Source organism: Cryptomeria japonica, chromosome 2 (genome assembly GCF_030272615.1).
Source record: "Cryptomeria japonica chromosome 2, Sugi_1.0, whole genome shotgun sequence".
NCBI classification, from domain to species: Eukaryota; Viridiplantae; Streptophyta; class Pinopsida; order Cupressales; family Cupressaceae; genus Cryptomeria; species Cryptomeria japonica.
The window spans coordinates 440,624,159-440,647,790 of NC_081406.1; positions in this window are offsets into that span (position 1 = coordinate 440,624,159).

The following is a 23,632-nucleotide window of genomic DNA, read 5'->3' on the forward strand; positions in this document are numbered from 1 at the left end:
GAAGTTGCATCATATCTTCACCATCTGATTCTATAATAGGATATGTTGGTACTCTCCTACTTCTTTGAGATGGAGAGGGAAATACTTGTGTTGATAACTAATTCTAAGGTATGCATTCTAAGAGTAACCTAGGCTTTTTCAGTATATATAGTGTATGTTGTCTTGCCTCTGTTGTCTTTTGTACATGTTTATATCCCAACCCTTGATTCTTTGGGTTTTCATGTGGTAGAACAAGTTCTAATCTACCTTGCTTCTATAATCCCAATCCTATGGTATCATCATACCCATGTTTTTGTAGCATATTGAAGTCATTGTCATATTGGTTTAGAGGTAACCTGGGTATTGGCATGTCATCTTCTTCTCTGTATATCCATTGATTGACATCTTCACTTAGAGATTCTTCTTGTAAGGCTCCCCATCTAATGAAAGAGCATGAATCTGAGTACTTCACTGTCTCCTTTCATTTATCTTGCTTCATTACTATGTTCTGCGGCTTCCCAAAAGACCTAGGTGAAAGATATGATTATCTATCATTCAAGGTACTTGAAATGGAATATTCCCCACAACCGACTTCCTTAATTTGTAAAGAAGATGTGGTAGGTGTATTTTTTTCTATTTCTGTGACTGTCAATGATTCCATTTGTAGGTTAAGTGGAGTTGCCTGATTGTTTAGTACTTGATTGTTTGTGCTCACCCTTAAATAATTGTAGTGTTGAAACGGGTTTGGGTCACCATGAATAGTGATCTCAATGCCATTGTATGGGAGATTCACACATTGGTGAAAATTTGATGGTATTGTCTGCATGGTATGTATCCATGGGTGGCCTAATAGCATATTGTACCCCAATTCTCTGTCGAAGACTTGAAAGGTGATGTTTGTTGTAACTGGTCCTATTTGTACTGGCAAATTCACTACACCCTTAGAAGGGCGTTCCTTGTTATCATAAGCTTTGATAATGATTCTCTTGGTAGAATCAATATAATGTTTGGAATATCCTAAATCTTTAATCAAATGCAATGTGCATATGTTAAGGCTAGCTCCACCATCTATAAGTACTCTTCGAACTTTCTTTCGGTATATCAAAGCTTCCATGTGTAAGGGATCATTATACATGGGTCGGTCTATAGGTACATCCTGCTCAATCAATGCAACCTTTGAAACTACCAAGTTTCCAACCATGGACTAGAATGTGTTCTCATCAATATCTCTGGAAACAACAAAATCTTGTAATGCTTTGTCAAGGACTTCCTTATAAGCTGGCAATATGCGCAGTAACTCAAATAATGGAATTCAAGCTGGAGTTCTCTTTAACTAATCCACCATATTGTAATTGCTTTTTTTTGAAGGGGGATGAAGGTACCCCTTTCAATGTGACCTTTAATATTCTAGTGATGACAACACGGTCTCTGCTTGTGGTGATTGTAGCCACTTTGTCATCCCCTGCACTAAGTGTGTTTATGGCATAGTCAAATGTGACATTAGTATAATTGGTAGTATTGTTTTGGGCAATGGAACTAGAAGCCTTTCCTTTGTCATGTTTGACAAAGGGATCCTTGAAGACGGTATGATTTGTGTTTGGTGTCTTACTAGCATCCGCAGTAATGTTGCCTTGATCAATGAGATCTTGTATGAGGTTCTTTAGTTTATAGCAACTTGTTGTCTTGTGACCTTTATTGCAGTGGTATTCACAAAAATCATTGTCATTCCACCAAGTGGGATTAAATGGACTTGGTTCATAGGGCCTAACTTCTGGTAAAGTTATGGCATTACTTTGTATCAATTTTTTGAGTGCTAATTCAATAGGTTCACCAAGGGGTGTAAAGATTCTTCTGGGTGTGCCTACCCTTGGTGGTATTGGATTGCTTGACTACAGTGCATTGGTGTTTTTTATTTGAGTTTGATTCCTATTGGAAAGATCAACTAGTCCTTCTAGAGATACTGATGGTTGAGATCTGTTTACAACACGGGCATTAAAAACTCCATCATTTGTGACATGTTCCTAGGCAAAAAATTTTGGCCTTTCATTGTTTGTACTTGTGTTTGGCCCATTATCTTTGTGGTGTTTTAGTATCCCTTGCTCTAATAGGCCTCTTTCACATTTGATGCCTTTTTCAATGACATATTTAAAATTGTTTAGGCATTACATTTGTAATGGATACTTAATTGGAGGGACAATATTTTTATTGAAAATGTGTACTTTCTCAACTTCAGGGATGTGACTAAGACATATGTGGTATAAACCTCTCCATCTTTGCAAGAATATAGAAAAGGGTTCTCCTTCCTTTTTCTTTGTTGTGCACAAATCCATCAAGGTAACTAGATTATCTATATTGAATGCAAAGTTTGATATGAATAACTCAACTAGTTCACTCCATGAAGCAATCTTAGGTGGGAGGTGTGAAAACCATTCTAATGTTGTTCCTCCAAGACTTTTGGAAAATAGCCTCATTAAGTATGTATCATCGTGGGCTACCTTGATACATGTTGTGAATAATTCTCTGACATGATCTCAAGGATTACCTTTCTCTCTATATTTGTCAAACCTTCAAGTTTCCAAATAAGTGGGAAAAGGTGGCATGTATAACTTTTTGTCAAAAGGATATGGATGGAGGTCCTCCATTGTATAGCTCTTTTTATCATTGATTGTTTGCATATTGTTCATATGTTTTTGAAGACTCTCCATTTGTTGAATCAGGATCTCTATTTGCATCAATGGTGTACTGACTTGATGAGTGTTTCCCACAAAAGGGATAGTGTTGGAGTATCTTGGAGCTTGTTGAAATGTAGACTGACCATGTAGTTGTGTACCATAAGTCACACTAGGTGGTGTAAAGTATGCAAATTGTGCATTGACATTTGGCTAACTTGAGCTAATTATTCCTTGATTCACATTTTGGCCACTGTAGGTGGATCCACCTGAAACTAATGGTTGATTTATACTTGCTGAAGTAGGGTTTTGAGCTATTGTAGCTTGCATTTTTGCATTGGGCATTGTCTGAGATGTAATATTAGTACTTGCCAATGTAACTTTTGACGATGCTTAAGTTGTAGTCGCTTGAGTATTTTGAGATACATCCTGGGTTGATATAGCAAGTGTTGCTTGAGTCTATGTAACAATATGTACTTGAGGAATATTTTGATTCAATGTCACACCTGGCAGCAATATAGCCAAAATGTCCACCCCTGGAGGTAATTTGGCCCCATTTTGGACTAATAGTGCAAGATATATGTCTCTATCATTATTGATGAGAGCTTTGAGAATCATAAGCATTGCAAGATCTTGTTGTGTTGCTTCCAATTCTTCTTTTGTCATATTATGTTATATTTAATTAATAGAAGGCATCATGTTTGTATTTGTTGATAAGTGTGTGGGTCTTTGATCTGGTATTTGTAGATTTATGGACAAGTTCATATTCCATGTTGGGTTAACCAAAGGGTCGTTGTTAGGTTCCAGCTGATGTTTCTACTTTTGAGCACGTGTTAATGGTATGAATGATATTCAAACATGATCTTGAGTCTTTAAGACTCTTTAAAATGTGAATCCAAGACTCAACTAAATGTAGCTAGGTATGCTTCTAAGACTTTATAAAGACTAAAATGCAGATAATGCAATCTATGAGTAAAGAATTGCTATCAAGGATTTCAGAATTCAAACACAAGATCTTCAACGTATTGCTGAAATGCTTCAAATTTTGCCTCTTCTTTTATTTGATTTTCGAGGTCTATGTCAATTTGTACTGACTTCCGAACTTCCTCATCTATGACAGCTTGGACTATGTTGAATTGGTCTCGATCAACTATCAATTCTTTAGCAAGAATATTTAACCCATCAATTATTTCTATATGAACGTTGTTTGACCCAAGATTGGATTGCTCAAATGGGAATTTGTCATTTCCTTTTAGACCCATATGCTAAAGATTACAATGTAGACTATATGGAACCTAGGAATGATTGATACTTTTCTTTAAGGACTCTAACGAGGATTTAGAAACTCTGCTATGGTCTTTTCAACCAATTGTCTGATGGCTTCCTTTTGAGCTGCCTTTTTTATCTTTTTCATCAATTTTTCATCAAGACAGATAGATTTACAGATCTCATTATCTGTGATGGTTTCAACTATATCATACTGAGCACGATCAACTTTTAGTTTCCAAGCAAGGTTGTCCAAACTATCAATTATTGCTAATTGGTCATTGTTTGGTCCAAGATTGGGTTTCTCAAATGGAGATTCATCGTCTCCTTTTAGACCCATGTATTGAGGTATGTTTCTTAGACTCTAATGCAATACTGAATTCTATATGAGTTGATGCAACTTGGTTGAAGACTACTCTTTTTGTGATGTGAGGACTTGTGCAAAAAATTTGTGCAGTATGATGACATTAAAGGACTTATACATGAACTAGATGTCTAGGACTTAAGATCACTCGAGAATGTCATGTTTTTCATCTTTGAATTTTGCAAAAGTTTTGGTTTGATGTTGACGTTGATGTTGACACTTGTCTTTTTTGAGAGACCTAATCTTGTTGATGTTTTTGATTAAACCTGGTTGAGATTCCACTTTGTTTTTGATATTTTCTAAAATGTTTGAATTTGGTGAAATGTAGCAAAGGACACAAAAAAACACATCAAAAAGAATAATTACACAGAAAGAATACTTGTTTAAAGAAGTTTTTCAAATTCTCATGAATGTTGGAGTCTTTTTCAAAACCCCATTTTGTTTTCGTTGTAATTGGTCAATCAATAGCACATCAAGTAGACTCTCCTAATGGTCAAAAGGTCACAAGTATTACCACAACCCACATCTTGATAGTCTGTCAGCTCAAACAGCCTTGTCATATTCTAGGGTGCACCCATTTTTTTGCCTTTTTCCAGAAATTAGACCAAAGAAGTTTGCTCCTCAATTGGCTCATTATCCTGGGAGATATATGGTGAGTGTCTTGGGGGCATATTCTTCCCCAACCTTGAACTATGATAATCCAAGTTTCTGGTTACTGACTTAGTTGAGCTTCTAATTTCTAAGGTGTTTAGAAAGGGTTTCATTTAAGTGGTCATAATCAGCAGCATTGTACACTCCGTTGAGGGAGGTCTCCCAGTCTCTAGAGGTTATGCACTACACATTTTAATGTACCGTATATCCATTGAGGGAGGCATAGAGTCATTGTGACAACATGTAATAGTCGTCTGTTGGCATATGTGCAGAGCATGATGAAATGATGATATTGTATGTTGTCATTGATGTCAATATGCTGTAGTATGAACCAATATGTTGTAGTAAGAAAACTGGTAAGAGTACTGGTATGATGATGTAAATTGGTATTTGTGAAAAAGTGAAGTAGTATGTTTGTTCAAGGTGAACTGGTATGTTGGAATAAGAATCGGTAAATGGAAGTTTTGTATTGGGGTTTCATTTGGCATAACTACCAGTTGGTAGTCTCAGCTTCAGGGTTTCTAGTTGATGGATTCCAAGCTTGTGTGATTCAACTGATGATATCTTGTGATGAGTTAGCATTGTATAAAGACCAGATAAGAGTTTCCACATTAGCCTTGTGCGCATGAAGCATTTCCTTGAGGATCTTGCATGGAGATTGATCCTATCTACCTCAGGAATGTGCGAAGTCTCTGTAAATGGTGGAGAGCGCATGATGAATTATCAGCTTCCTGAAGCGGCAAAGAATGAACATTGGAGAATGTCTTGAGATCTGTTCAAGACTATTGTATTCAATGCAATGTGATCAATGGTCAAGATTGAACCGACAGGATTGTAAAACCTAAATGTTTAGGGTTTAGGGTTTATGCTACTGACCTATCTGTTTCCTATAAGGTCGATGATGTTTTTCATTTTGAAGTGGTTGGAAAATGGTATGTGTGTATCCTAGTGAAAGATACTTCATTCTCACCAGAACCGAGAAGTGTGTTGATACCTATAGAGTGTTATTGCAGAAGAAAAGGAGCTTAAGTGGATCTACCTTGGCATTGAGTGTTGTTATCAGATCAGTGTATTACCTATTTACTTCTAACCATTTCAGCAGTTGGAAAATCCCTTAACCGGGTAGCTTTAACAAGATTTTGTGTAAATCCTTTAACAGGGTGACTCAATTCAATAAGTTCTTCAAATCCTCTTGCGAGGTAACCTTTAACAGGGTTCTAGCCTTTAACTGGGTATTTAGCCATCCCTTAACCGGTTGATCCCTAGCAGGATCGGTTCCTAGAAAAACCTATTGTAATAGTCTTTAACTGGACTAGGCTCCTAATAGAGAGGACTTCAAAAGAGTTCAAGAACAGCTTGTGGGTATTCATCCCCACCATGATTTTTCCCAGTTGGGTTTCCACATGAAAAATTAGTGTGTCATGTGTGATGCCTTTCATGTGATGGTTTAGAGTTTTATATCAAACTGGTAAAATATGTTGAAATAAGAAGTCATTATATTTCTGATGATAGATTACTTGTTTATGCATAAGGGTGAAGTGCAAATGAGGTATTAGATTGTATGGAAAGCTAAGGGTTACTAGTTTATGTCTTTGACATTCTTACTGTGTTTTACCGGTAGTAATTTGGTTTAGATTGGTGTTAGTGATTATCAATCAAAGTGCAGTGTTTGCAGTCAAACCAGTTTAGGAAAAGTGTTTTTTCCTGTACTGATTCACCCGCCCCTCTCAGTATCGGTTTGGTACTAATTGTTCATCATTTATTCATCAATTGGTATTAGAGTGTCCTCCAGGTCCTCTGTGTTGTAAGCTTAACTGCTTGAGGAAAAGATCCTACTCTAATGATAAAGAGGGAAGGTCCAAAGTTCAACAGAGACAACTTTAAAATATGGAAGGACAGAATGAAGATATACATCGAAAGCATGGGTGCTCAACACTGGAGCTATGTTGAGAATGCTTATGTTATCCCTACTGGTACTCTCACCGATGATCAAAAGAGAGAGATTTGGGAGAATGGGCAAGTCATGGAAGCCCTAATCAGCAATCTATCCAACATTGAGTTTATTGACGTTCAGGATAAAGACAATCCCAAAGAAGTATGGGATGCTCTTGAGAATATCTATGGTGGTGATGAGCATGTGAAACAAGCTAAGGAAGAGAGCCTTAGGGGAAAGTTTGAAGACATGCAAATGGTTGAAGGAGAGACCATTCAACAATCTGGAATAAAAATCAAAACTGTTGTTGGAGACATCAAGAGTGCAAGTGGTATAATAGATGATTCCACTATTGTTAGAAAAGTCTTGAGATCCTTATTACTGGTCTATGCAATAACGGTTGTTGCTATTCAGGAGTTGAGGTCTATAGACAAGACAAAGGTATCCCTAGACTCCATCATTGCTAAGTTGACAACTTATGAGCTAAATAATTATGATGGCGGTATTCAGAAGACTGAATCAGCCTTTAGAGCATCTGTTGCACCATCTAGAAAGGGAAAAGAAGCTAGTACCAGTGGTGAACCGAGACAAAGCAGAGAAATGGATGATAAGGAGATCCTGATGGAATTTGAAGCTCTTCTTGCCAAGAGACTTCCTAAGGAAACCGGTAAATACAGAGGTAAGCTCCCTTTAAAATGTTTTTCTTGCAATAGGATAGAACACATTGTTGTAAACTATCCTAATGGTGATAACAAGGACAAACCGGAAAACTTCAAGAAGTTCAAAGGAGGAAACATGAGAAACTATTTTGTAGTAGTTGATGAAGGTGTCACTGATGAGGAATCAGAAGATGAAGATAGTGAAGACATTGTGTTTGTAGCAGTTAAGGAATATGTGTCAGAAAAGAAGGCTCTTGTCTCCCACTTTGATAATTCCAATGAGTGGATTATTGATAGTGGTTGTTCTCACCATATGACTGGTGATCGGAGTAAGTTTCTATCTCTGGAAGAGTTTGATGGTGGTGTGGCTCATTTTGGTAATAATGCACCATGTATGGTAAAAGGTAGAGGGTTCATCTCTTTGAATGGAAAAAGAAGTGCTGACAATGTGTATTGGGTAGAAGGTCTCAGACACAACCTTTTGAGTGTTGCCCAGCTAAATGATAATGGACTCACTCTGGAATTCAGAAATGGAGTGTGTAAAATAAAAGGTAAGAGTGGTGAACTGATGGCCATCGATATGCAGACCAAAGGTAACCTATTTCAACTGAATGCAAATATCAGTACATGTCTAATGGCTAAGTTTGATGATAGCTAGATATGGCATAGGAGACTCTGCCATGCAAACTTTGATAATATTGTGAAGGCCATTAAGATCAAAGCAGTCAGAGGATTGCCTATGCTGAGAAAACCAAAAAATCCTTTGTGTAGAGAGTGTCAACTGGGGAAAATGTCTTCCCCAACCTTCAAAGGTAAATCTTTCATTGAGACAATTTACTTGATCTTGTGCATACTGATTTGTGTGGTCCTTTGAAAACTAGGAGTATGCAGGGAGATAGGTATTTTATGATTCTTACTGATGATTGCTCAAGAATGATGTGGGTCACATTCTTGAAGGACAAGTCTGAAGCCTTTGGAAAGTTCAAAGCCTTCAGAGCACTGGTTGAAAAAGAAAGCGATAAGAGGATCAAGTGCCTAAGAATTGATCAAGGAGGAGAATTTACTTCCAGTGAATTCAACAAGTACTATGAAGAGAATGACATGAAGAGGCAACCATGTGCCCCTCGGACTCCACAACAGATTGGTCTAGTAGAGAGAAACAACTGGATTGTAGTTGAAGCAGCCAAAACTATGTTGATCGAAGGAAAAGTTGTTCACACTTTTTGGAGAGAAGCGGTGAGCACTACAATCTACACAATGAATCAGGTACTCATAAAGAAAGGTAAGGATAAAACACCTTATGAGTATTGGACCAGTAAAACACCAGTGGTAAGCTACCATAGAGTGTTTGGTAGCAAATGCTATATCAAGAGGAGTGAACATCAGAGCAAGTTTGATGCTAAATGTGAGGAGGGAATATTCCTAGGGTATTCCACAAAGAGAAAATCTCTCAAATGTTTCAACAATAGGACTCAAAGAATTGTTGAAAGCATCAATGTTAGAGTTGATGAAACCTCTAAGAAACCTGAGGAAACTGACAGCGAGCAAGTAGGAAATGAACCGACAGTAACCTTCTAGGAACCGCTTGCAAAACAGCCTAGCACCAGTAACAGTGCTCCTACACCGGTAGATGTTGATGCAGATGAAGATGATGATGAAGAAGAAAAACAACAGGAAACAACTAAGATCATTCCTAGGTATATCAAGCTGAATCATGATCCAAAGAAGATCATAGGAGACAAGGATGCAGGAATTATTACAAGAAGAAAGGTCAAAGAAAACTCTTGCATGATCTCTGAATTTGAGCCTAAAACATTCAAAGAGGCACATAAAGATGAAGATTGGATCAAGGCAATGGAAGAGGAACTTGACCAGATAGAAAAGAATGGTACATGGTCTTTGGTACCCAGACCTAAGCATAAAAATGTCATAGGCACCAAATGGGTTTTCATAAATAAGTTGAATGAAGATGGCCCAGTGGTAAGAAACAAAGCTAGACTAGTGTGTAAAGGATATGTTCAAGAAGAAGGAGAAGACTATGGAGAAAGCTTTGCTCCAGTAGCTAGATTAGAAGGAGTTTGTATTCTTCTTGCAATTGCAGCCTTCAAGGGATTCAAATTATATCAGATGGATGTAAAATCTGCATTATTGAATGGAATACTAGAAGAGGAGGTGTATATAGAGCAACCAAATGGGTTTGCCCTATCAGAAGACAGTGACATGGTGTGTAGGCTACATAAAGCCTTGTATGGACTAAAGTAGGCACCTAGAGCATGGTATGAATGCTTGCACTCTCATCTTGTGAAGATTGGATTTGAGAGAGCAAGTGAAGATAGCAATATCTACCTAAAATTAGAAGGAGATCAAATTCTAATCTGTGAGGTATTTGTTGATGACATTTTTTGGAGGAGATGACAAGATGAGTCAGGATTTTGCAAATGAGATGAAAAAAGAGTTTGAGATGTCACTTATAGGGGAGATTAAGTTCTTCATTGGACTAGAGATCCAAAAAATGAAAGATGGAATCTTTATCACTCAATCCAAGTATGTCAAAGAGGTGTTGAAGACTTTTGGCATGGAAGACAAAAAACCAATTGGTACACTGATGGTGACCAGTTGTAAATTATCAAAAGAGGATGACTCAGTGTTGATAAATGAGAAATAATACCGATCAATGATTGGTAAATTGCACTATGTAGTACATAGTAGACCAGACATTGCACATGTAGTGGGCATTACTGCATGGTTCCAGAAAAGCCCAAGAGAATCCCACTTGGTAGCAGTCAAGCGGATTCTGAGATATCTGAAGGGAACTATTGACTATGGATTATGGTATCCATACAGTAATGATTTCAACCTAAAAGCATTTATAGACGCTGACTGGGCTGGTAATGTGGACGACCGGAAGAGAACAACTAGTGGTGCATTCTTTCTTGGTGGTAGACTAGTCTCATGGATGAGTAAGAAGCAAAGTTGTATCTCTCAATCTATAGTAGAAACAGAGTATGTTGCAGCATTTATGAACTGCACCCAGATAATTTGGATGAAGCATGTATTAAATGGCTTCAAAATTCTTGTATCTGAACTGGTAAGTATATTTTGTGACAACACAAATGCAATTAACATCTCCAAGAATCTGGTTTTACATGCTAGAACCAAGCACTTCGAGCTCAATTATCATTTCTTGAGGGAGAAGGTTCAGAACAAAGAGGTTGTACTGGAACATGTTTCCAGTAAGGAGTAGTTAGCTGACATATTCACCAAGCCTCTACCGAAGGCTACCTTTACCTATTTGAGAGGTGAATTAGGGGTGTTGCTCCTTCAAGAGGTGAACTAAAGGTGTGTGCTCCACATCAGTCAGGTCTTACATAGATATATATCTTTTAGGATTGGTGTGTTGGAGGATGCTACTCCTTAGGGGAGAAACATAGTGGAACATAGATGTCTATGCCTCCACTTTGGCATTGTTGTCAAAGGGGGAGAAGATGTGAAGTGGAGAAGATATTTGCAGTATTGGGGAAAAGATGTGAAGAAGAAGTAGAAAGATATATTTGTTTATTTCCATCAATGTCAAAGGGGAAGATTGTTGGCATATGTGTAGAACATGATGACATGATGATATTGTATGTTGTCATTGATGTCAATATGTTGTAGTATGAACCGGTATGTTGTAGTAAGAAAACTGGCAAGAGAACCAGTATGATGATGTTGTTGGTAGTGAGCTAGCATCCCTCATGGGGATTCATGACATGGTTTAATAGCCTCCTATGGATTCTATAAGTCTAGTGGTTATATCGAGCATTGACAGGTCAATCTTTTGGTGCAACGACAACCCTAGCTTGTAACAAGTGGTATCAGAGCTTGGTCACAGGTTTGAATAACACAAGCCGTGATGAGTGACACTGGGAGGGGGATTGTTGGTAGTGAGCCAATGTCCCTCATGGGGATTCATGACATGGTTTAACAACCTCCTGTGGATTCTATAAGTCTAGTGGTTGTATCGAGCATTGACAGGTCAATCTTTTGGTGCAACGACAACCCTAGCTTGTAATAGATGTAAACCGGTATTTGTGAAAAAGTGAAGCGGTATGTTTGTTCAAGGTGAACTGGTATGTTGGAATAAGAAATGGTAAATGGAAGTTTTGTATTTGGGTTTCATTTGGCATGACTACCGGTTGGTAGTCTCAGCTTCAGGGTTTCCGGTTGATGGATTCCAAGCTTGTGCGATTCAACCAATGACATCTTGTGATGAGTTAGCATTGTATAAAGACCAGATAAGTGTTTCCACATTAGCCTTGTGCGCGTGAAGGATTTCCTTGAGGATCTTGCATGGTGATTGATCCTATCTACCTCGGGAATGTGCAAAGTCTTTGTAAACAGTGGAGAGCGCATGATGAGTTATTAGCTTCCTGAAGCGGCAAAGAATGAACATTGGAGAACATCTTGAGATCTGTTGAAGATTGTTGTATTCGATGCAATGTGATCAATGGTCAGGATTGAACTGACTGGATTGTAAAACCTAAATGTTTAGGGTTTAGGGTTTATGCTACTAACCTATTTGTTTCCTATAAGGTCGATGATGTTTTTTATTTTAAAGTGGTTGGCAAATGGTATGTGTGTATCCCAATGAGTGATACTTGATTCTTGCAAGACCCGAGAAGTGTGTTGATACCTGCAGAGTGTTATTGCAAAAGAAAAGGAGCTTAAGTGGATCTGCCTTGGCATTGAGTGCTATTATCATATCAATGTATTACCTGTTGACTTCTAACCATTTCAGCAGTTGGAAAATCCCTTAACCAGGTAGCTTTAACAGGCTTTTGTGTAAATCCTTTAACATGGTGACTTAATTCAATGAGTTCTTCAAATCCTCTTGTGAAGTAAACTTTAATAGGGTTCTAACCTTTAACCGGGTATTTAGCCATCCCTTAGCTAGGTGATCCCTAGCAGGATCGGTTCCTAGAAGAACCTATTGTAATAGTCTTTAACCAGACTAGGCTCCTAACAGAGTGGACTTCAAAAGAGTTCAAGAACATCTTGTGGGTATTCATCCCCACCGTGGTTTTTCCTAGTTGGGTTTCTATGTGAAAAATCAGTGTGTCATGTGTGATGCCTTTCATGTGATGGTTTAGAGTTTTATATCAAACTGGTAAAATATGTTGAACTAAGCAGTCATTATATTTCTGATGATAGATTACTTGTTTATGCATAAGGGTGAAGTGGAAATGAGGTATTAGATTGTATGGAAAGCTAAGGGTTACTGGTTTATATCTTTGACATTCTTACTATGTTTTACCGGTAGTAATTTAGTTTAGACCAGTGTTAGTGCTTGTCAGTCAAAGTGTAGTGTTTGTAGTCAAACTGGTTCAGGAAAAGCATTTTTTCCTGTACTGATTCACCCCCCCCTCTCAGTACTGGTTTGGTACTAACTGTTCATCATTTATTGGCTCGTTATCCTAGGAGATATATGGTGAGTATCTTGGGGGCTGATTCACCCCAACCTTGCACTATGATAATCCAAGTTTCTGGTTATTGACTTAGTTGAGCTTCTAATTTGTAAGGTTTTTAGAAAGGGTTCCATTCGAGTGGTCATAATCAACAACATTTTACACTCTATTGAGGGAGGTCTCCCAGTCTGTAGAGGTTATGCTCTATAGATTTTAATGTACCGTATATCCATTGAGGGAGGCATAGAGTCATTGTGACAACATGTAACACTCATCGCATATGATTTTTATTACATACACATTTATTTAGAGTGTCTTGGATTACTTGGCTTTAGTCGTTGCCACTTAGGTTATTATTTCTCACTTGGACTTATGGGCTACTTGGGAGGCATGCCTCCTAAAGTTGTTATCCTAATGCAAAAAATGAAATAAAGGATGAAAACAATGGGTCTGGATTTTTGATCACCTAAAAAAGTGGAGAGCATATAACTATCACCTTGAAGACATGAAGAAAAATGATTCCTTTTAAACCTCCATTGCAATATTTTCTAAACTATTGGAGATGTTGCTCCAAAAAGGCATGGGGTTCATTTTAACTATCATAGCAACGATGAAAGTTGTATTGTTCTTTTTAACAGCACCAAAAAAAAAATTCTACTCTAACCCTACAGAGAAAATAACGTCAGTAGACATATGGTGGGCTATCCAACCTAATTTTCTCAGTTATAGAGCTTTGTCTTTTCACAAACAGAGAGCAATCCTGATAAAAGTCATAACTAAATAAAGACATAATGCAAAAACCCTAAACTAGCAATTGCGAACTAACTATTGAGCAATTGCGAACTAATATATGATCAATTGTGAATTGATATGATAGCAATTGTGAATTACTATGATAGCAATTATGAATTGATGTCTGAGTAATTGTGTAACAATATCAAGTCAATTGCTCATCAGTTAAATGCAAAATGAATTTATTTTTTTTAGACAACAACAAAAGACAAAAGATAGAGATTTTATTCTGCAATGATGTTATCCCAAATCATACGATCCATCACATCAATATTGTCATAAAATTTGTATTTGGAAATGAATCGGTGGATGGTTCTATGGTATTGGGCGATTTCTTCTTTTTCTTCAATTTCGTGAAGCTCTCTTTTTACTTTGAGGAGTCTTTGGTATGCTCTTCATTCTCTCCTATGCTGTTTTGCCCTCCTTGCACCTGAGATTTCGAAAGTTACTTTTCTTGCCATTAGATTAGTCACATGTTATGCAAAAAATGAAAATTTATAGAATTGAAAGATTTTTATGGGTTAGGTGCGCAAGATCAATTAATTAAAAAATGACAAATAAAAAATTAATTTTTCCCCATTTTTGAGCAATTGTGGATCATTTTAGCAATTATGGATCATTTTAGCAATTGAGGTAGATTTTACTATCAATTTCAACGAATTTTGATAGCAAGTGCAGATAAATATTTGCAATTGCGAATTTTTGTCTAGTCAATTGTAGATTCTTATTTTCTGGGCACGTACAGATCTACAAAATCAACCAAAACAACAAATGAAGGTTAAATCTGTTTCACGTCGAGTTCACCAATTGTTCTCATGTTTGAAATCATCAAATCCAAGCTAATTAGACTGAAATGATGAATCACAAAATCCTTAACTAATTAAACTTATTTTAAACACAATACAATGAAATAAATGATACAAATAGAAAGATTAAATTAAATTAAAACTCCCTATTCTCCACTTGTGCTTCCATTGTTCTTATCCATTATTGTTAGTGTAGGTGGCTCTCAGGTATTGCACTGATTTCCTGCATAAGATGGACAATAAATTTGAAGACTATGATTCTCTAGATTGATTTGAGAAAGGAGGTTGAATTTATAGATTTTCAACACAAAGGAGGTGAGAATTTGAACTCAAGTGTTGATTGATAAACAACTGAAATTGATTGATTTGTTAACTCACTAGATTGAGGAGTCAACTGAATTAATTGGAGAGTGAACTCAGTTGATTAACCAGTAGGCTGAATAGACTAGTTAGTTGACTGAGTTGATGAATCCGATGACTAAATTGATGGATTAGAACATTGAAATGATTGATTTGTCATAAAAAGCTGATTTTGAGTGAAAATAGGAGATTGATGAGTTAACTGAGTTAACTAATTAGATAACTAATTTGATCAATCAGTTCTGATTTTAGCATGTGTTGTAGGATTTTGAAATTGAATTTGATTTTCATTTTCAATTTGGATTTGAATTTGGACTTTCGAATGTTGAAATGTACATGAAATTAACTGAAATTCAGATTTGGTGAAATATGAATTTGGAAGAAATGAAATTAATTGGAATTAAATAATTTAAATGATGATAAGAAATTGAATTAATTAAATAATAAAGATTATTTAACTAAGGAAAATGTCACAATTAATTAAATAATTGATATTTAATTAATAATTGAGATAGGGTTAATTGATTAAATGATGAAATGATAGAAATTTGATAATTAGAAATGTTAATTGTTCTGATCAGAAGAAACATTTAATTTAATCAAATAATTAAAGAATTACTCAATTAAATAGATTAATAATTAGTGTAGAATTAATGAGACATTTTTAGGTGTCTACAAGATGCATGTAATTAGAAGACAATTATCTGCTCCTAGAACCCCTCAGCAAAATGGAGTTGTTGAAAGGAAGAACATAATTGTTCTGGATGTTGTAAGGACTATGTTAATTGAAAGAAATGTTCTAAAGATCTACTAGAGAGAAGCATTAGCACTATTGTTCACACATTCAACAAAGTTCACATCAAAGGTGATACCAATAAGACCCCTTATGAGCTATGGTTTGGTCATGTTCCTACTGTGAGATATTTTTGAGTATTTGGTAGCAAGTGTTATATCAAGAGAGATGAGGACATAGGAAAATTTGATGCTAGAAGTGATGAAGGGATTTTCTTGGGATATTCTACAAAGAGAAAAGCCTACCAGTGCTACAATAAGAGATTGAGAAAGATAGTGGAGAGTGAAAATGTGAAGGTGGATGAGAACCTTGGGAAATAGATCAGAGCATGTGGTTATGATGATGGAAAACATGTTATTATAAACCCTATTCAGACTAAAGAGCCTAAGCATAATGATCTGGTAGAAATTGTTAACCTGGATGTTGCTTCTATCGGTGAAGGAGTGGAAGAACCTAAGAATCAAAACAAACAAAAGACTCAGAGGTATGTAAGATTGAATCATTCTGAAAATCAAATTATTGGTGATAAGAATAAGGGTGTGATGAATAGAATAAGGTTAGCTACTAAAGAAGTATGTTTTATTTCTAAAATGGAACCTAAAGATGTTGCTAAATCTTGTAATGGTGAAAGTTGGATGAGAGATATGGAAGAAGAATTAGATCAGATTGAAAAGAATAATACTTGGGAACTTGTGCCTAGACCTAAGGATAAGAATTTTATTGATACTAAATGGGTATTTAGGAACAAATTGAATGAATCCAGTGAAGTTGTCAAAAATAAAACTAGACTGGTTTGCAAAGGATATTCTCAGAAGGAAGGAATTGATTATGAGGAGACTTTTTCTCCGGTTGCCATACTTGAAGCTGTTAGACTATTGCTTGCTTATGATGCTTATAAAGATTTCAAGGTATATTAGATGGATGTTAAATCTACCTTTTGAATGGTGATCTAGAGGAAGAAGTCTACATTTAACAAACTGATTGATTTTCATTGTCATATGATGGAGACATGGTATGTAAATTGAAGAAAGCTATTTATGGATTGAAACAAGCCCCTAGAGCCTGGTATGATAGATTAGATAAATATTTGTTAAAATTGGTATTTACTAAAGGTGCTACTGACAGTAATCTATGTTGGAATATAATGAATCCAAGAACACTGAGAGGGGGGGTGAATCGGTGTTCTTCTGGTAACACAAGATTTTAACCTTTTATAACATACACATATAAATTGGTAAATGAAGAAACATATATCATAAAGTAAATAAACCAACCACATGAATGAACACCATAACACACTGAATTTATACGTGGAAAACCTCAAAGAGGAAAAACCATGGTGAGATTTGTGACCCGCAATATCAACACAAAAGAGTCTCACCATGGTGAACTCACAAAATGCATCTGTAATGCCAAAAAGAGTTTTGGTTAAAGCTCTATTCTGTACCAGTTCATAAACCCTGAATCCTTCTACCAGCATTGTCTTTCCTCCAAGAATTCTTCACAAACCATCTACTGATTATAGCATGATATTAAATTCACATACAAATGACCTACATACATATCCTTCACATCACCTTATTTTTCTACTTTTCACTATATATCAAAATGACCTAAGAGACTGACTTACATACCCTTTACAAACAATATGCCTTATGTCGGCTTACAATACAAAGTATATTCAATGTCGAACCTATAGAATAATTACAAAATGATTTTAGAAATAAAAACTTTTAGATCCAGACTGATGTCAGCTTCACTAAAGTGCTGGATGTCAGTGTTGGTGTCGGTGCCTATGATGACCCTGAATACTCCTGAATACTCCAATGTCGGTATCTGTTGGTGTATGCCTCCAAATGTTGGTGTATTCCTTCAATAGAATCTTGTTGCCATCAATGATAACATATGAATCCAATGAGTGTCAATTGCCAACAATCTCCCCCTTTGGCATTGATGGCAACACTCATGCAAAAAATGGATTCCCTATCGATTCAACTAAAACATGAAATATGAAACATGCTCCTCTTGAGCTGATTGACTATGTTTGCAATATGCTCTGTCGATATCCTCCTCCTGGGATTACATACATATTTTTCACATAATATACACTCCCCCTTTGGCATCAATGTCAAAGACCAGTGAAATAATTGAAAGAATAATTACAAATTATTTTACCGGAGCTTGACCAATCTAAAAATTTCTAGATAAGATTTCTCTAGCAACTGTACATAGGTATCCTAGCCGGTTTTGAATATTTCATATATGGATACAAGTCCACTCAATAAATGTGCTAGTGTTTCTTTCTCAATGACTTTTTCTGGTGTGGGCTTTGCAAGCATATCCATACATTCTCTCTTATGTACACCAAGTGAATCCAATCTTGGACTCACCAAACCTCTGAGACTCCTTTCTCTCCAAATGATCTTGTCTCTTTCCTTTTCCAAAGAAAAAATGTGGTTCTCCAAGGTCAAAATTTGTCCATCAATGGAAATTGTGAGTGAAGTTAGTCCATCAAAATAATTAGCAATATTAGCAATATTTTCATGTAATTCCTTTAACATCTGATCTACATTTGATGTAAGAATCTATATATTACAATAGACCCTATAGATGTTAGTACACTGTTTCAAAGAATTTTTAATGAGTATAAGTTTCTCTTCAACCTTCCTCTTCTCTATCTCAAAAATCTGGTCAAAAGTGGCTTTCTTGGACAGAGTAAATCTTTCAAGTACTTTCTTGTTGGAAATCTGTTGCAATGATTGAAAGTTTTTAGATATGTGTTATGTCAATACCTTAAGCTTGCCGAGAGGGCTTGCTTCATTTTCAATCATACAATTAGGAATCAATCTATGCAAAACTATTATTGATTTATCTATTATTCCTTTGTCTACAGATCCTTCCTTCATTAGCTTTTGAGTAGCCATCATCATTAGCTTTGTGGGACTCATCATTGTGATTGATTTCTTCTCAACTTGACAAGTGTCAATTGCCAAAAGTTTTGCTGGGGAATCAACTATCGGTTCAGTCTCCTTTTCCTTTTCTTCCTTACCCTCTCTCGGTGTATCTCTTTTCTCATCCTCTATTGCATCGATGGCTTCACTACTTGGTGCAATATTAGTTATTGTCAATGGAGTATTATCCACAATATTATCTGTAACATGTACTTTGCCTATATTACCTTGCCCAGACTGTACAAATGTAGTCTCTACTAGTTTAGTCTGTACACTTTCATCAGTTTTAGGTTTATTTGCCGGTTCATTCAAAATTTGATCTGAACTTCCCAAAATTCCTTTCCCTTTAGATTTGTCGAGAATGGTGGGAGCATTTGCCTTAGAAAATTCTTCTTGAGAAGTGAGAAAATCAGGATTCTTTTGGAAGAATTTAATCCAACCATCTCTGGTCTCATTTACTATCTCATTGACTCTACCCATCATTAGGCCTATTTTTTGGGTTTTGGTTCTAAAGATTGTTCTATTTGCAACATCTATACACCTTTTCATTTCCTCATTATTTATAGAGCCACACATACTCAAAAGTTCAACTTCTTTGATTTCTTTGTCCCTCTTGATTGCATCTAATCTCCTTGTATCTAACTTATTGTACAATGATAAGGGAATTTCCTTCAAAATCTCTACCAAAGCCTTCTTATATATGTCTAGATATAACAAGATTGCTTCTTCTATTTCATTTTCTCATTATCTTCTAAATCTTCATAGAAATTTGATACATTCTTCAACATTCCATCTTTACTTATCTCATCAATCAATCTTGCACATCATTGGGGGGATGATGGTAACAGTACCAGATTAAATTGCTTCATCTATCACACTCTTTTTCTTCTTTATGGGGGTTGCAAGAGCAGATGGAGCAGGCTGCCTCTTCTGAGTAGGTTTCATTGCCAGAGGTGTGGATGTAGTTGTTACCTTTCTTATTAGCTTCCTCCTTGGTTCCACCTTTTTCTCGTCTACCAGAGGCTTGTCATCTTTCTTCCTCTATACCCTTCTAAATGCAAGAGGTTGATTATCCTCTAGATCAGAGTCAGAAGTGATAGAAGAAATGAAAGTCTCAGACCTCTTCACCTCAGGAGCACTTTGTTGGCATTATACACTTAGATGAGAATAGTTATGTTGTCATTGATGACAACCAACTAGTAACATGGTTCATAGGTTAAACCGGCAACATACATCATCTACCAACACTGATAGGCACTACAAGTCTATTCTCATCAGCATCCAATCTACACCGATAGAAGATCTTACCAACACTCCTAGCCGACATCGAAATTATATTGTATAGCCGACATGATGTATTGTAAAGACTCATATATGTATGAGCTCTTGTAGATAATTTTGAAATGTATTTAGGTAATGAATGTAAGAAATATATAAGAGTGAATAACTATACATGCATTATGTTGTAATTATTTTATGAGAGAACAAGAGAAGACCAGAGTGAAGCAAGGTTTATGGTAGAGGTATCTGACATAGCTTAAATTGGAACTGAATCTAGCATTGCAGATGCTATTTTAAGCAGTACATTATCATTCGATTTAACCATCCAATTATGTAGTCAATGGGACTCCTTTTTGTGATTGAGCAGTGAGCTCTAGGTTGTTGGCCTTCCTGCATGTGCAGGCCCCTATTGTATAAGTAATATTTATTCATATTGGCCAGTGAGTAAATATTGTGGGTCACAAATCCCACTGAGGATTTTCCCCTACCGGGTTTCCTCGCCAAAAATATCTATGTTATGGTGTGCATTGATGGTTATACTTTTGTTTCTCTTTACTACATTATTATTTGCTTATTGGTATATTAATTTGGGTTATAAAATTGCAAACAAGTTTAAATCTTTCAAAAATTGGTTAGACATTGATTCACCCCCCCCCCCTGCTCTCAGTATCTTTGGGATTGATCAAGTATATAATAGTAGGTATCAGAGCTTAGTCCTCTATTTGAAGAAGCCTAACAACTTGAGGAAGATTCTGAAACCAATACCGATGGAAATTTTGAGACAACAGTTGGAAGGAGCTCTTGAATATTTTAATACAAAAAATTTGAAGAATATCAAACTGGAAGATGAACTCAGAACTGTTCGTAAATTCATCAAAGCACTTCAAGATAACCTGGTTATAGCAAATAATAAGAGAAAAAAAATTCATGTGCAATTGCAAAATCAAGATGATGAAGAAAAATAAACTCTTAGAGATATTGCAGAGAAATTGAGACAAGAGAACAATAACATGAATAATGAGATGCAAGATTTAACTATGAGATTATGTAAGGATATTGAAGATAGAAAGAGGAATGAAGAAGATTTGGCCATAAGACTTAATGAAAGTTCAAATGAATCTCTAAGGCTTAGTTATGAAAATGATATGCTTAAAACTGATTTGATTCACATGCAACATGACAAAGAGGAACTTTTGAGACAAGATAGCACTTTGGAAAGTGAGTTGATCACTGCAAATGAATACAAAGACAAATGCAAGAAGAGTTCAGATAATCTTGATGATATGCTGAAAAGTTAGAAACCCAATGGAGAAACAGTTGGAATTGGATTTGAACATGGAGAAAGTTGCAAGTCTACAAACAATCATGATCACAACAAACTGGTAAGGCAACCTAATGCTTTTAAATTCAATGGGAAATGTTTTAATTGCAACAAATTTGGTCATAGAGAAAATCAGTGCAGATTTATGAATAATCAGAATACAAACTTACCCACCGATCAATGTTCTAAATGCAATAAAAATGGTCATAACTCAGACAATTGCTGAATGAATGTGAAATTCTATATTTGTGGTAGATTTGGACATTTATCTAATCAATGCAGAACTCAAACCAATCAAGGTTATGGAAAGGCTATTAAGAGAAACAATGTAACTTGTTATGCATGTAACAAGATTGGGCATATTGCAAAATTTTGTAGAAGTAAGACTATACCAGCAAACAATAAAGGATCCAATAACAAAGGCAAAGAAAAGGTGACTAAAATCAAGCAAGAATTTTCTAAACAATGGATTAGGAAGAGAGATCAATCTGTCTCTACACCGGCAGAACAGAATAATCCTGCACCGATCTAACTAAGGAATAATCCTTAGGGGTATGGCAACCAATTGAAAATCATACATTTACCCTTGGTTGGTGGTAAGAAGTTATATTTCTTCTTTACCGGCATATATGTGGAGTTTTCACTTCACCGACAAAGAATTTATTGCTGTTGTAAGTTAATTTTTGGTTATAAAGGCTCGATAACTTCTCATTTCAATTCAAAAAGCATCCAAGAATTCAAAGAGAGACAAATTGAGCAAATGCATTCTAAAGGTGAAGTAGCAAAGGTCTTTTCAGAGCATTCAAGGATTTCTCAGTTAAAAGGTATTTATCTTTCACAATGGCATCTTCATCTCGTGTTCCCGAATTCATAGAAAACCCTACCATTGTGGAGAACATAAAATGACCTAGACCTATTTTCAAGATCATTCCTAAGATAGCAAAACTGGATGACTCTATTGGTGCATTTTCTAGAACCCCAAAGGGAGTCGCGTTTGCTGAAGACCCTAGGGCATACATACATTGTTACATAGAAATTTTAGTATCTGAATATTTGATGAACATGTACATGAATGTAATCACTGACAAGAATGGAGTAGTGAAATCGGAACATAAGGTAGTTGAGGATTTAGGTTTCATAGATATCCTCCATATATCGATATTCTTAGATGAATTCATCTACTATGTCCTTAGTAGGGTTCACGGTCAATTTATGTGGTTGGACTCAGTATTTAGGATTACCAAGGAAGCTATTAGGGCTATTACTAGTTTACCCTCCACTAGTTCTAGACCTGACAAGAAGAAGAAAATCCCTAACAAAAAGGTTATGAGCTTAACCAGAGCTACATTTGAGAACCAATCACTTAGGGTCAATGATATTAAGGATACAAATGTTAAATTTGCTAGCATGGTCATTGGCTATAAAGTTGTTCATACTAACAGGTTGAATTCTGTGTCAAGTTCATGCATTCATAGTGCACATGAGATGATATTGAACAATGCAAAGATTGATATTTGGGAATGGTTAAGGGATAAATTATTAGAGAATTTTCATAATATCAAAGGTGATAAGAAAGGAACCTTTAAATTTGGAAGTCCGATTGTGTGTTTAATGCTTTACTTTTCAAAAGAGATTCCTTGTATACGACACAAGGATTTTGCCTATGATATTTCTGTTGGAAAATAGATGGAGGCAATTACCGGTATGGGATCTAATGGTGATGAGTTGATAAAAGAATATTTCAAGAATTTCTAAGCTAAAATGAGACAAAGGGAAAGGATTCCCCAAAGCATTGTGGATAAATATGATAAACAGATATGTTTTGTAGTGAAAAGTGATGAAATTTGGATGGAGGCAGTTAGACACAGAACTGTCTAGATTATTGAAATGGGATATGAGGTGGATTCTCACATCTTAGACTCATATGCTAAAATACTCCTAGATGCTCCACCGAAACCAACAGAGGAAATATTTGGCAATGCTGAAACCATTGAAAGTGGTGTTGCTATGATGAAGCAGAAGAAGAAAAGAGATAAATTTATGAAAGATGCTTCTAAGATGGTACAGGATGTTATAGAAGGATTGTTGAATCTTGGCAGTATTGCTGCTAGTGTGAAAGAAAGTCAATCAGAGCAGAAACCGGTAGCTCACACTTCCCCTGTGGCTATTTCATCTAATTCTGACGATGATAGGGCATCTGAATTCAAGAGAGTGGGCAGGAAGAAAAGAAAACCCTCACTGACACATGCTCCATCTCCCAAGAAGTCAAGGACACAAAGAAAGAAACAACAGGCTGTAAGAGAGCCCAGTGGTCTGAAGAAGAAAGTGACTCCAAAGAAGAAACTTGAACCTAAGGCATTGAA